Here is a 13,286-nt window from a genome sequence, read left to right on the forward strand (position 1 = left end):
CCATGAAGGGACTCCCACCCCCTCAACTAAGAACCATGATAGACAATGCTAACAAACTGCCATTCATCCACGCACCAGTAACTTATGAATTAAGACGAAATGTTGATAGCAAACCATGCAGAATTTTCCACCTCCTAGAGCAAGTCACATAAGACCCACATTAGTCTCTGTGAATATGAGCGTGTGTATTAAAGGAGAGAGACTGCCAAACTCCATTCCCCAGAAAGAACTCAAACTGCAGGAATTAGTAAGAAGTAAAAAATTCTAAATAGAGCCACTCAAACCCCTGACTGCAAAAATCCCTGATCTTAATCAAAACTTTCTTACACCGTGTATGGATCTATGGCACTCTTCTCCATTCATCTTGAAACATTGCCGGCAATTCCAGCAGCCCATTCAAACAACCCTTAAGCTCCAGCTCAAGTATGGCTGGACAGTAATCAACAATCAAAAGGCCCATCCAAAATCTGTGCCTTTTAAGAGGGCATTATTACTGTGTAAGAGGCTGAATTGACAAACCTACACACATTACTACACTATCGAATGAACTAAGCCCCGCATCAAGGTAATAGCTGCCAACTCAAATCCCTTACTCGCCATGAGCAGAAAATTTGCATCAAAAACTGTGGCAAAATTTCTTGGCCTAATTAGCATAGGCGTAAAATACCCTTCAGGGTTAACACACGGCAGACTCACCAAAGTCCCGGGCAGCCATGTTACTCCAAAACACAGGTAGCTCCAACAGCCTTCAACTTCTCGACAATTTTCTCAGCCTCCTCCTTAGCCACGCCTGCCTTCAAAACAGCAGGAAGCTTTTCCACCAGCTCCTTTGCTTCCTTGAGACCAAGCGTTGTGAACGTGCGTACTTCCTTGATTATCTTGATCTTCGACGCAGCATCAAACTTCTCAAGCTTCACATCAAAATTAGTCTTTTCTGGTGCCTTCTCTTCTTGCGCTGCTGGAGATTGAGCACCTTGTGCAGTTGCTGTGCCAGCACCCATTCCACCTCCATAGTATGGCATTGCTGAATCTGGAAGACCCAACTTCTTTTTCAAAAGGTGAGCCAGATCTGCAGCTTCAATCATGGTAAGGTGTGCAATTTCATCAACTATTCGTATAATCTTGTCTGCAGGGGGAGACCGAGACTCTTGAGGATCAAAACTTGACGGATTGTAATCTGCTGGCTTTGGGGTATCGATATAATCGCTGTTATCCACGGCCACCTCTTTCAGCTTAGTTGCTGCCCCTTTTTTGTGTGTAGTTGTATGAAGATTCTTGAAGAAGACACTCAACTCTGCATAAGGGGGTGTGCAAGAGGGCAATGTTTGAGAAGGGGTGCATGCCCCCGCATCTTGAAAAACTGCAGGCAATGCAGGATATGAAAGACCCTTAGAGGCAGTGCTAATGTAGAGGCGCGCCCTGCCAAAGAGACGACTCATAGCGGGCAAGTTCCAGCTCTCATACGGAGCACCGCATCAAGCCTCCCGCTTGAGCTCATGAAACGAGCAAGAGCAACCGAATCTCTGCTGCCAGAAGCTTCATTCTCTTTTCAAAGTGTTAAGAAAAGACAGGCAGCTACCTTGAAAGAAGGGACGTCCGTGTTGATAGGCTCAGAGCCTCGCATTACCATAGCTGCTGCAGCATGCAAGAGGCGACCGCCGCGACTCCTTGGCTCCTGTGTTGTCGGAGTTCACTCAACCGTCAATCACAGAGGAGCATACGCACTTATCTATAAACCCTAAACCGCAAAAATGGCTATATAGCCAATATAACTGCAAAAACAAATGTGCTTCAAGTTGTTTCGTGTTGCTCGGTTGGCCTTCCCAAGGGTACTACAAAAAATTAAATTGCACTACTGATCTCGTGATCGAGTACGCATCTCATCAGAGTGTGCAAGGCAAAGAGCGTTGTAATTTCAATGTGAGTACAAGGGTCCTAAAGAGAGTCTTGGCAAGGGCCTATGACCCCACATGGGATGCATGTTCAGGGGTCTCTAAGGTCAAGGGGCTATAAAGAGAGTGGTTGAGGGGAGATCAATATGCCAATACCCAAGACATTACACTAGTACCAGAGCTGAGACATCTCTTTTTCTCTCTACCCTTGAGGAAGGAGATGGGGAAGAGGGGCTACAACTAGGCATTGAGGGCGCATGGTTGCACAAGGTGTGGTTGTGAAGACCACAAGGGCGCCATGAGAACGGCAGAGTCCCATGCAACCAAGGGAAGGCCATGCAATCGACATGCAAGGCATGCAAACAGGGATAGAGGTGGATTTTTCCAGCCACGAGAAGCAATCCTTGTAGGGATGAAGGGGAAAAGCTATAAGGGCAAGACCTCTTATATGAGGAGGAGAAGAGCTTGGTTACCTGCGCAAAACAAAACGGCTATGGATCCGAAAACTTTTGCCATGCCTTTCTGAAGGTTTTTCGCTTCATGAGTGACATGATCCGAGCATCATATAATCGGCTAGAAGCATGCCATAGATCTCTATGCTACCACAAGTTTTGCACACTATAGCTTTCTTTTCATTTTTCCATTGGTATGCCCTTTGGAGTTTTTTGAGTGGCCATAAGAGGGCCACCCCTTCCAAGGGGTTTGCTCCCACAAGCAGGAAGCTTCGAAGCTTTTGGAAAGTTTTGGCAAGCGTTGGTAGGATTCAAAGAAGCCCACAGAGAGGAAGATGGAGCAACTTTTCTAAATTTATGGGCTAGTATGGGTCACTTTTTCTATATCTTCGTGGAGTTAGTGTTTCAAGACATGTTTTAGAATATTTAGAGTCCATAGGTAAAGTTTAGTTTTGATGAAAATTTTCCACTTAGTTTAGAGTCCATAGGTAAAGTTTAGTTTTTGATAAAAAAACACTTACAAGTGAGAATTTGAAGAATTTTTGTATGAGTGAAATGTTGTTTTGTTATGTAGGAAAAGTTTGTTTCTTTGGTTTTCATGCTTTTTGGTGCTCTAAAAGTGAGTGCTTGCGTAAATTGAAGTTCTTTTAAGCCAGTTTAGAGCTATTTTGAATTGTAGGCTAGAATTTGAGAATAGGATGATGATTTGCATGTGGATCATCTCACAAAAGCTGTTAAGCTTATCTCAGTTGGGGGACTACAATTTGTAGCCAACTTTGTAGTTCTCAGGCTAGAAGAGTCTGCTTGCAATGATGCTAGGAAGACCCTGGTTAAGAGCAGCAAGAATAAAGTAGTTATGGGGAGAAAACTCCATAGTGATCAAAAGAGGAAAGGAGAAAGTTAGAATGCATATGGATGGAAAAAAGGTAATACCACTTTTGGTTTTAGGGCATTGCTTGTAGAAGGACTGAATATGGATTGGAGAGGATATAGAGGAAGAATTTTTTAGAACCAATTCATTAGTTGTACCTATTTTCAAAGTTGATGTGCAAAAGATAGCAACCAAGTATGTGTTACAGCCAGAAGAGGATGGGATACAGTCAACAACTCAGAAACCAATAATTGCTCCGGAGGGTAAGCAATCAACTAACAAAATGGGTAATGAGATGTTGAAGAATTTATAGATTTATAAAAAAAAGAAGAAGAGGGAGAAGCCATTGAGACAGTGAAGTAGGCAGAGTGAGCCTTTGAACATCAAATGGAAAGAACTGCTAGGGTGACTCGGGATGACCTGCATGAACTGATTATGAATTAATACTCATGAGGAACCATAGACAATGAAGGTGTCAGCTGATCTGGATGAGGAGTTTAAACATAAATTAAAGGAATTGTTGTTGTAATTCAAAGATGTTTTTGCATGGAGATACACAGATATGAAAGGAGCGGATGCTAGCTTTCAACACAAAATTGATTTGAAAGCTTATGTAGTTCCAGTTGTGCAACAAAGGTACAGGATGAATCCTAATTATGCCAAACCGGTTAAAGAAGAGATTGATGAATTGTTAGCTATAGGTTAAAGAGGATGAATCCTAATTATGCCAAATAGGTTAAAGAAGAGATTGATGAATTGTTAGCTATAGGTTTCAATTATCCTTTGGATAAGGTTACTTGGTTTTCACCTATTGTTGTAGTTCCAAAGAAGAATGGAAAGATCAAGGTGTGTGTGGACTACAGGAAAAAGAATGCAGCTACAGTAAACTGATCCATTTCCCTTACCTTTTTGTGATACACTAATGGATGCAGCTGGACATGAGATTTATAGTTTTGTGAATGGTTTTAGTGGCTATAACCAAATTTCAATGGCACTTGAAAACATGGATAAAAAAGCCTTTGCGACGAAATGGGGAGTTTATGCTAGTAATATGATGACATTTGGATTGAAAAATGCTCCACCTACATTTCACAAAGTGGTATAGAGAGTGTTTATTGAATTTCTCACAACATTCATGAGAGTTTTCTTGGATGATTTTAGTGTTTTTGAAAAGAAGCAGGAGCATCTTGAGCACTTGAGGTTGTGTTTTCAGAAATGCAAGGAGTTTAGACTTTCATTGAACCCAGCCAAAAGTGCATTTTGCAACAAAAAGAGGAGTTCTTTTAGGGCATGTGATTTCTGAAGAAGGGCTATCTATTGACCCAAGAAAGATGGAGGCTATCAGTAAGGCACCAGAACCAAGAAGAATTAAAAGATTGAGCAAACTTTTGGGCCAAGTGAAGTGGCATAATAGGTTTTTGAGGTATTTGGCTCATATATGTACACCATTACTGTATTTGAATGGGGAGAAGATCAAAGCAAAGGATTCAAGATTTTGAAGAAGATGTTGCTTGTAGCACCAGTTTTGATTGTTTCTAATTGGAAGTTGGCATTTCACATTTTTGTGCATGCATCTCATGTAGAAGTGGGTATATCATTAATGCAAAAGGCCAGCAGAGGTTGGTTCAAGCATATTTACTATGCAAGCAGGGTCCCGACAATTGCAGAGAAAAATGACACAATTTACTGAAAGGGAGTGCTTGGGGATGATTTATGCACTACAGAAGTTTAGACATTATCTATATGGCAGATAGTGTAACTTTTCATGTGGATCACCAAGCATTGATCTACTTGGTAAATAAATCCCACCTTTCAAGGAGGTTGGCCAGGTGGATACTCCTATTACACGAGTTTGATTATGTGGTGATACATACTCCAGGCAGACTTCATGTATTAGCTGATTATTTGAGTAGATTGGAAATAGGAGAAGAAGATTTTTTAGGAATGCATGATCAATTGCCTGATGCAGAGTTTTTTCTAGTTTAGGTGACTGTGCATTCAGGGGACTGGCATGATTATATGCTTCAGTTCTTGACTGAAGGTGTGTTTCTTGAAGGAATGACTAAGGATCAGAGGAAAAGACTAGCATTAAGAAGTAAACCTTTTATAGTCATTGCAAGAGTCTTGTATCAAAGAGGGATTGATTAGGTCATCAAAAGATGTGTTCCTGAGTTTGAACAAAAAGTAGTACTTGTAGAAGCCCATGAAAAAAAATTAAGAGGACATTTCTCACAAGATGTAATTGCCAAAAAAATATTTCAAGCTGGGCTTTGGTGGAAAACTGCTATAAAGGATGCTCAAGAATTTACAAATAGTGTCTGTTATGCCAAAGGCGTTTTGATATTAAACAAGTTGATTCTAATTCTTTCTCATTTTTGAGTTACACGCATGCAAAAAGGGCCATTTTCCAACACTTGGAAAAAAGGGTTCTCAACCTAAGTTTTATGTTTCTCTCACATATGTTATTTTTGGTGATGTGAGTATGTTTTGGCTATCTTTGGAAAATGGTTTTCGCAAACAGGCGATCTGCTTTGGGGCTAATTTTGGAGTTCAGAATGTTAAAGTTATAGCATCTCGAGTGAATGGCCCAATGTGATCCCAATATTTATTTTGGATTTAGGTATTTATTTTACTTATTTGTCAAATCTTGGGTAGGGCAATTTGTTAAGGTGAGTCTGCAAGCACCACCTTGCCCCTATTATAAATGAAAAAATCATTGCCAAGGTTGGTTGGTTGAATCTCTCTCTCTCTCTTTCTCTCTCTCATGTATTTTCTCAGTTGCTCTACGCTTTCGCATCCTCGACTTTGACCTGGTATTAGAGCACTTGGCTCAGAGATCACAAGGAGGTGGAGATCATCACAAAGAAGAGGAATTGAAGAAGGCAAAGTGGTGACCAAGATCAGCGGTTTAAAAACACAGGAGCATGGCCTCATGTTTGGTGGCGGCTTTTTTTCACTGCCGTTTTGGAGCCTCTTGGCCAGCATTTTGAGATGTAGGCAGCAAGGAAGGACTCCTCACTGCGCTTTGAAACACACGTGGAGATCTGTTTTGCACACCGTTTTGATAAGCGACAAATCTCCACCCGACCATGCCCTATATAGGCCCTGACTTGCTAAATATAGGGCCCCCTTGACCGCATGGCTCCGCCATGGCCCTTGGCCTTCCCAAACTTACCCTAGGTCTGACACTACTCCCCCCTTGGAGAAGCTTTTTCGTCCTCAAAAACAAAAGTGTTTGTATCTTCATAAGAACACTAATGTTTTCACAGAGAATCCCTCATGGATCCATTTGTTTGTTTGATCGGAACATGGTGCCGTAGGAGATTCAATGAAATCAAGAATAAAATCTTGATCTTCCACATTGTTGTCCCTTTGCAACCGTCTTGTATCATCATCCCATATTCAATATAGTGTGTAAACTCCATTTAGAAGTTACATGAGCATGCTAAATGAGTTATCACAACAAAGATGTACCTAAAAGAGTACCTCCTTTCACTTTCCATGAAAGTAACTAGCTGGCGTAACTCATCAGCAAAGTATAAGTCCTTGACTTGTTATCTTACCACATCAGTAAACAACCCCACCAAAACTAGTGTTCAAGGTTGAGAACCTGACTTAAACATGAAGAGACTAAACCTACTCGCAACCATGATTTACCTTATGGTTAGAAAACTCTAACTACAGAAATACACGCTCTCTAATTGGATTGCTTGGTGCTAACTTGCGCGCTTCGCATATCCTTTAGCACACAATTACTCTTGTAATCTACCTATCCTCTTTGGATAAATGATAGTACTGAGGTGTTTATAAATGACATTATTGAGGTGTGTTTCCCCACGGTTTATAGACAATCTTTCAAAATGAGTGGTAAACAAGGATCACAATGTCGTACAACATTTTTGAGGAATCAACAATGTCATGAATAACCATCTTGGTTAACTTGAAAGATCCAAAAGCACTCAAACCGAGCCATGACCTTTATTGGTGATTGGTAGATCCAAAAGTAATCTCATAGTGATACTGCACATAGAGTGCAAAATGCTTCATAAGCAATTAACGTGATAAATATGCATGGCGCTCCAAATCAGCCTTTGATAAACACTAGGGCCCATAACACCTAGTGTGCATGCATTTAGCAAAAACAGATCGGGACCTGCATATCCATGACCCCTTGAGTTTGCCCTTGGCCTGACATTGGACCATAATGGAATGTGAAAATCAATCACACCTAGGTACCAATGAAACATGTTCATCAATATAACAAAGCCTTGCTACATGTATATACAACCATTCGTTAGAGTTTTTTAACAACACTTGTGCCTTAACAAGTCGTTCTCAGTATCCGTCGATAATTTATGGCCACTAAAATTGTTCTTGATACATCGTGCTAAAAATGGTCTAGAAAATATATTTGACTAGTACCTAGGGACTTTATCGCGACACATAATTGAAAAGATGGGCACCAACGTCAGTCCCAAAGACTCATATTCTCCACATGTGGGATATGTCTCAAAAAAGGATATCTGAAAAAAAACATTTTTCAAGTACGAGATGTACTTGTGTGTGGAGATAAATGTAGGCGACATGAGTGAGAGGGAGACATGAGTGAGAGGGACCCTCATTATCTTTACACCACACTAGCTAAACTAAACTCCTTGAGTTCCTAGACCATGTTGTATCCCATGTGACAACATGTGCCAAAGAAAACCATACATGTAGGGACATAAGTGTATAATGCATAAATGTATTTGGGATACGACGGCCCAAAATTCTTTGCTCTACATGACCTTGTCATGTCTTTGAAGAGCAAAATGGATGAAAGCAGACAAGCGTATTCATTCAACTTGAAAATGTCAAGCAAAGCATATTATTAAAAAAAAAGGAATACAACCAAAACATGTGCATACCTGGAGGTTGAACCCCCATTGAACCGAACGTTCACTTACCCGTAGTCACGTACACGTTGCAAACCTGTGATAAGCAACTAGAAAAACAAACATTAGAAACTGGTAACCCTACTTGTTTCCTTTGCAATCCAAACCCCTTGGTTAAAATTCAGAATGTCAAACCCCTTGGTTAGACTCTATATAAAAACTACTCAACCTAGCAGCCCGATGATCAACACAACGGTTAGGGGCTCATAGCCCTAACAAATGTGCAGTATTGAAAACATGTAGTGCAAGAATAAAGATAACAAAAAACTGCATATTAAACTATAAAATTGTAAAGTAGAAGTAGAGAAGACACCATGACTGAGAAAGAAAGAGTATTTCCTGCTATGTATTCATCATCAACATCAAGATACACACTCACAAAGGCAGCACAAGTGCTGAATAACTAAAAATTACACGACAATCCCATGAACAACTACCCCCTTCACCTTAAGACTCTTCACGTAAATATAACTATTTGGCACTTGTGTAAATACTAGTACGGCAGGCCGCCTTCAGCGGCCTTATGATTAACATACTGAAAAATTTCAGCCAAATAAGACTCCACTTTGATAGTTCTGTCCTTCCTGCTTTGCTTTGTGTAAATCTCAAACTTAATAGGATATTGGCCCATCCAGCTTTCTACCACTCTCTACTGCCAGCAAAATTCCATAATTCTCCCTACTTATGTATTCAGACTTCACCAATAGAAAAACCCTCTCGATGAACCATCTTACCTGATGTAGTTTAGCAGGAATTTTCATCCCTAATAGTTGGAAATAATGTCTTTCACCTTGAGATGGTCCAAAGGATTTTGCCATTACCTAATCAGTAGCTTTAGCCACCTCATTATCATCTGTAGTCGAAATATCAAACACCTTGGCAACCAATGACTGCCAAATAATCTTCCCCAAATATGTGGCCATCATTCAGTTGAAGATGCTTCAGATATACTGGTGCCATCTCATTTTGCCTCCAGCTTACCCATGGTAACCTTGCAAGCTCCAACATACCTATTTTCCCAACCATGCAACATTATCTTCGTTATTCTCAAGATCATACCTGAAATCTAGAAATGTATAATCTGAGAAGACCTCCTCCTTACAAGGAGGCAGCATCTTGGTTGGTGTGATCATTTCAACCTCCTCCTTCGAACTCTAGTAATGAACATCAGTTTCTGGTAGCACATCTTGCGCACAGAGTGTACCACCATTGGGACATCGTCGTCCTCCACTCGCGAATCCAAACCAACAGCAGCAAGAATGTTGTGCAAGCTTGAAATTCTTTCAATCTCAAAAAAAGGTAAAGTGCAGTATCATGTGTAATTCTATCATTTTACTGATCACTTTGTTGATGAAATGACCTCCCTAATCAAAAACCAACTCAATGGGACATCCAAACCTGTTCATAATATTTTTGTACAAAAATTTAGCCACACTCCTTGCTTGGTTTTCCCTCAAGGCCACATCTTCTACCCATTTGTGCAATAATCAATCACAACCTAGATGTACCTATTCTGTGTGAACCTTGCATATGGCTTAATGGGACCAACAAAATCTAATCCCCACTTTTGAAATGGTTCCAAAGGTAAGATAGTTTGCAGGGCATTCTATCCACATTGAATGGTTTTCCCCCCAAAGGTTGAACCCGTCTCTGGCCTGCCATATGAAAAGGTGTTGGATCCCATTTCAAGAGATTCAGACATTTGTAGGTTGACTATGGGAGAATATTAACTCTTGACCCCCCATCCAAGAGCACACCTGGAAAAAACACCCCACTACTAGTACTTTGTAATCAACATACATAGGTAGAAATTCACATACTTCCCCACATAATTTTCCTCAGTTGTCCTTCATGTTCCCTGATTCATTCCTTCTACTTCTTTAGTCAATCTTTTCAACAATTTTTATGAAAATGCAGGTACCAACTTCAACATTTGCTTTATAGTAATTTCTATTGGATCTGCCAACAAAGCTTCATAAAATTCATCACCTCTGTCCTGCTCTTTCAGTATAGTCTTGCTTCCCTCCGATGCTCTTCTCCCCAAGTTAGGCAAGGATTCTACAACAAAATTCCATTCTTCAGATGGTATATCCCCTCCTTTGGACTCTTGTACTTCCTTGACTGCTACTGTTTATACTGCTTTCTGCTCCTTCCAATTCAGACTACCCTGATCTTCTTTTTCCTACACAATTTTCTTTTGTGGCTTTGCTTTTGACCTTGTTACAACCATGACTTTAGTGCATCCAGTGCTCTATGGAATATCCTCAATTTGGATACATGCCGCACAATCACAACAGTAATGCTTAGCTATTCCCTGAGCAAGCTGACACTCTTGTACTTTCTGATCAATTTCTTGTTCCTCCTTATGAAACTCTACCCTCTCCTGAGTCTATTCTTCGTCAGTACATTCTTCCTTAATCACATGCACAAAGGTAGTACACCTACTAAATAACTAAAAATTGCACGACAGCCTCATGAACAATTGCCCCGTTCACCATAAGACTCTTTGGGTAAATATAACTACTCAGGTACTTATGTAATCACAGCTTCAAACTTAGTTACAACCAAAAAGTAAGTAAAAGGTAATTACTGACATGTCCGGCACTAACAACAATCTGCCATGTCTAACAATGATCGAAGTCAACTTTGAAAGTTGAACTTGTCCTATACCCCTTGGCATCTTGTGTACTTCTTTCCTTGAAAATGCAAGTGTGAAGGTTCCAAGAATTGACCATCAACACTTAGTAAGTTATTTAGGAATCGTGAGATGGGTCATACCCCCAAATTGTGCTCGTATGACATTGTTAGTGCTATAGACATAATAGGAGATCCACTCAAGTTGGAATCGTATTCACAGTTGAATCTTTTCTAGACCTGAAAGTCCAAAATCTTGGGTTTTTGTGAACAGCCATGCTGTCTGAAAAGCTTGCTTCATCTATACACCTTGGTAGAGACAAGCCTTTACGAGTTTAAGACTTTCAAAAACTCAACTTAATCTTCACACTTAATGTAGTGCTAAAATAACACCCAAAAAATCAATAATGAGAAGACTTGCTTGTCCAAAATAGGTGGCTCTTAGCTCTTTGAAAATAGAGGGCTCTTAGCCCTTCTTATTACCATATTGACATAGAAAGATTTTTATAAAATCATGCCTAATTTCACTTTTCCCAAAGAGAATCAGGAAAGAAAGAGAGAGAATGCTGGGGCTGAGGAAAATCCCTTATTCTACTATGGTGTATGCCCCTTGCGTATGTCTTTGTGCAAAGAATGGCTGTGTTGTAACTTATCCTATAAGTGTACAACATTGTGCATGTACAACGCTCTCGTAGAGAGAGGTACCATAAGTCACATCTTGACCCACCTACCTTGTATATGTTCGTGATTGTACCAAGGTGACGTAAGTATGGCACTTTGCTTGTGAATAAACATAAATAAAAATTGTTTTAAGACATCAATAATTGACCTCGTCCTTGACAGAGTAGCTAGTGTTATAGCGGAAGCGTAAAAAGTAGTGCAATGGAATTATGTCTACCTCTCTAGCATGCAGTGCACATAGAGGTGTAAACCCATGGCGACAATGACAACCCTTCAAAGTGAGTCAATACTAGAAGTGCCTTGCACAAGTGGACATGGTTACATCACAATTCACTGTTTTCATATGTAAGTTGTGAGTTTATATCCTCACTTTGCCAAATTTCAACAATCGTGTGCCAATGTCGTTGATTCCAAGTCAACGAACAGATCTTGGCACAAGTTAAAAGCCTTGCTTCTCATGAACGCTATCAAAGCACTTTGCTTTGGACAATAAGAAATCCTTGCCAACTTAAAGGTTAAAATGTAGAAAAACAAGAAAGCTTGAAATTTACTAACCTTGTTGCCTTTCTGCGAACGAGCGGTTGTCTTCGACTGAAGCTGGCTCTTAGCCTTGTATGTTTCAAAATTTAGAGCTATTGGATGTACCCTACATGCCATCGTGGCTTGGGTCATACCAACCTCCAAGAGAATAGTAGATAGACATGGTGTCCAATTTTCGGAAGCTCGTATGCTAATAGCATATTCCAAAGTTGGAAAAGTTCTATGCAATATGTCTTGAAGTAAAGCCTTGCTTCGCATAATTGTTTAAAAAAGACGAGACAGAACACAGCCTGAGTGCTCATAGCTAATAGGTGCTTCAGGTGACACACATATGTCAAAGCTGAAGAGAATCGACCTTGTCAAAATTTCATAGAGAATCGGCCTTGCCGAATCTTGCATCTTATTGAGAATCAAGAGATTGCCCAATATTGATAGAGATAGAATCTACGGCTTAGCTATCAAGTATCATATATTGCCAAACACTGCTTGATCAAAGAAACATTTGCTTGTCAAGTTGGCATTGTGAAAATTCCTGCAAAAGTGAACGAGTTCAAAATTGAAACTTAAAGTGAACGTACTTACCGACTACCCGTGGCATTGAAAGTCATAGCATCCCGTAGTATGATGGTCAACATCGGAGTTGGCTCATAGTTGTGGACGTCCATGTGCATTCAATGTACTTCATGTCCCGTGGGATTCACTCCATATACAAAATGGGACGCCACCTGCGAGCGGACAACTTTGATAAAACCCCTATATACGACCCATATTACAGAATATGGCCCCCCTTTATACGCTTATACAACAATCAACGAAGAAAACTATCATACCCCTATCTTACATATAAGATTTAGGTCTCACATGATCTAATGGAGTAAAACTAGTCAAAGAGCTGTAGCATAGTGACTGGTAATGTACTAAGGAACCACTTCTATTGATAACTAGATGCACCCTCAATGTGTCTTAGTTTGACTTTCAAACTACGTGTCCAATCAGCCTACACTCTAGCTACTCTCCAATTCTGACCCATCCAAAGCTGGTGTAAATCAACCATTGACCTGCTCCAAATCAGCCTTTATCTATGACCGGCTTGATGCAAAACTAGATGTGTGACCTGATAAACAACTTTTCCTAAATTCATCCGAGTTCTAGTGCACATCGGTGACCAATCATTACAAGCATTCAACCCAGGTCAAGTCCCCCCCCCCCCCAAATAAATATGATACCCCCTCCCTTATTTTCCACCTTGGGAGATAAATTATTGGGGGTCTGCCCTCTAACT

The 13,286-nt window shown here is 40.3% G+C and overlaps 1 pseudogene; it reads right to left on the bottom strand.

The window, feature by feature from the left end:
• Window positions 1-287: 287 nt before the first annotated feature.
• Window positions 288-1,750, bottom strand: LOC147447923 (large ribosomal subunit protein bL12c pseudogene; annotated as a pseudogene).
• Between the last annotated feature and the right edge of the window lie 11,536 nt (window positions 1,751-13,286).

The sequence above is a fragment of the Adiantum capillus-veneris genome, chromosome 11 (genome assembly GCF_014529385.1).
Source record: "Adiantum capillus-veneris isolate H3 chromosome 11, ASM1452938v2, whole genome shotgun sequence".
Lineage (NCBI taxonomy): Eukaryota > Viridiplantae > Streptophyta > Polypodiopsida > Polypodiales > Pteridaceae > Adiantum > Adiantum capillus-veneris.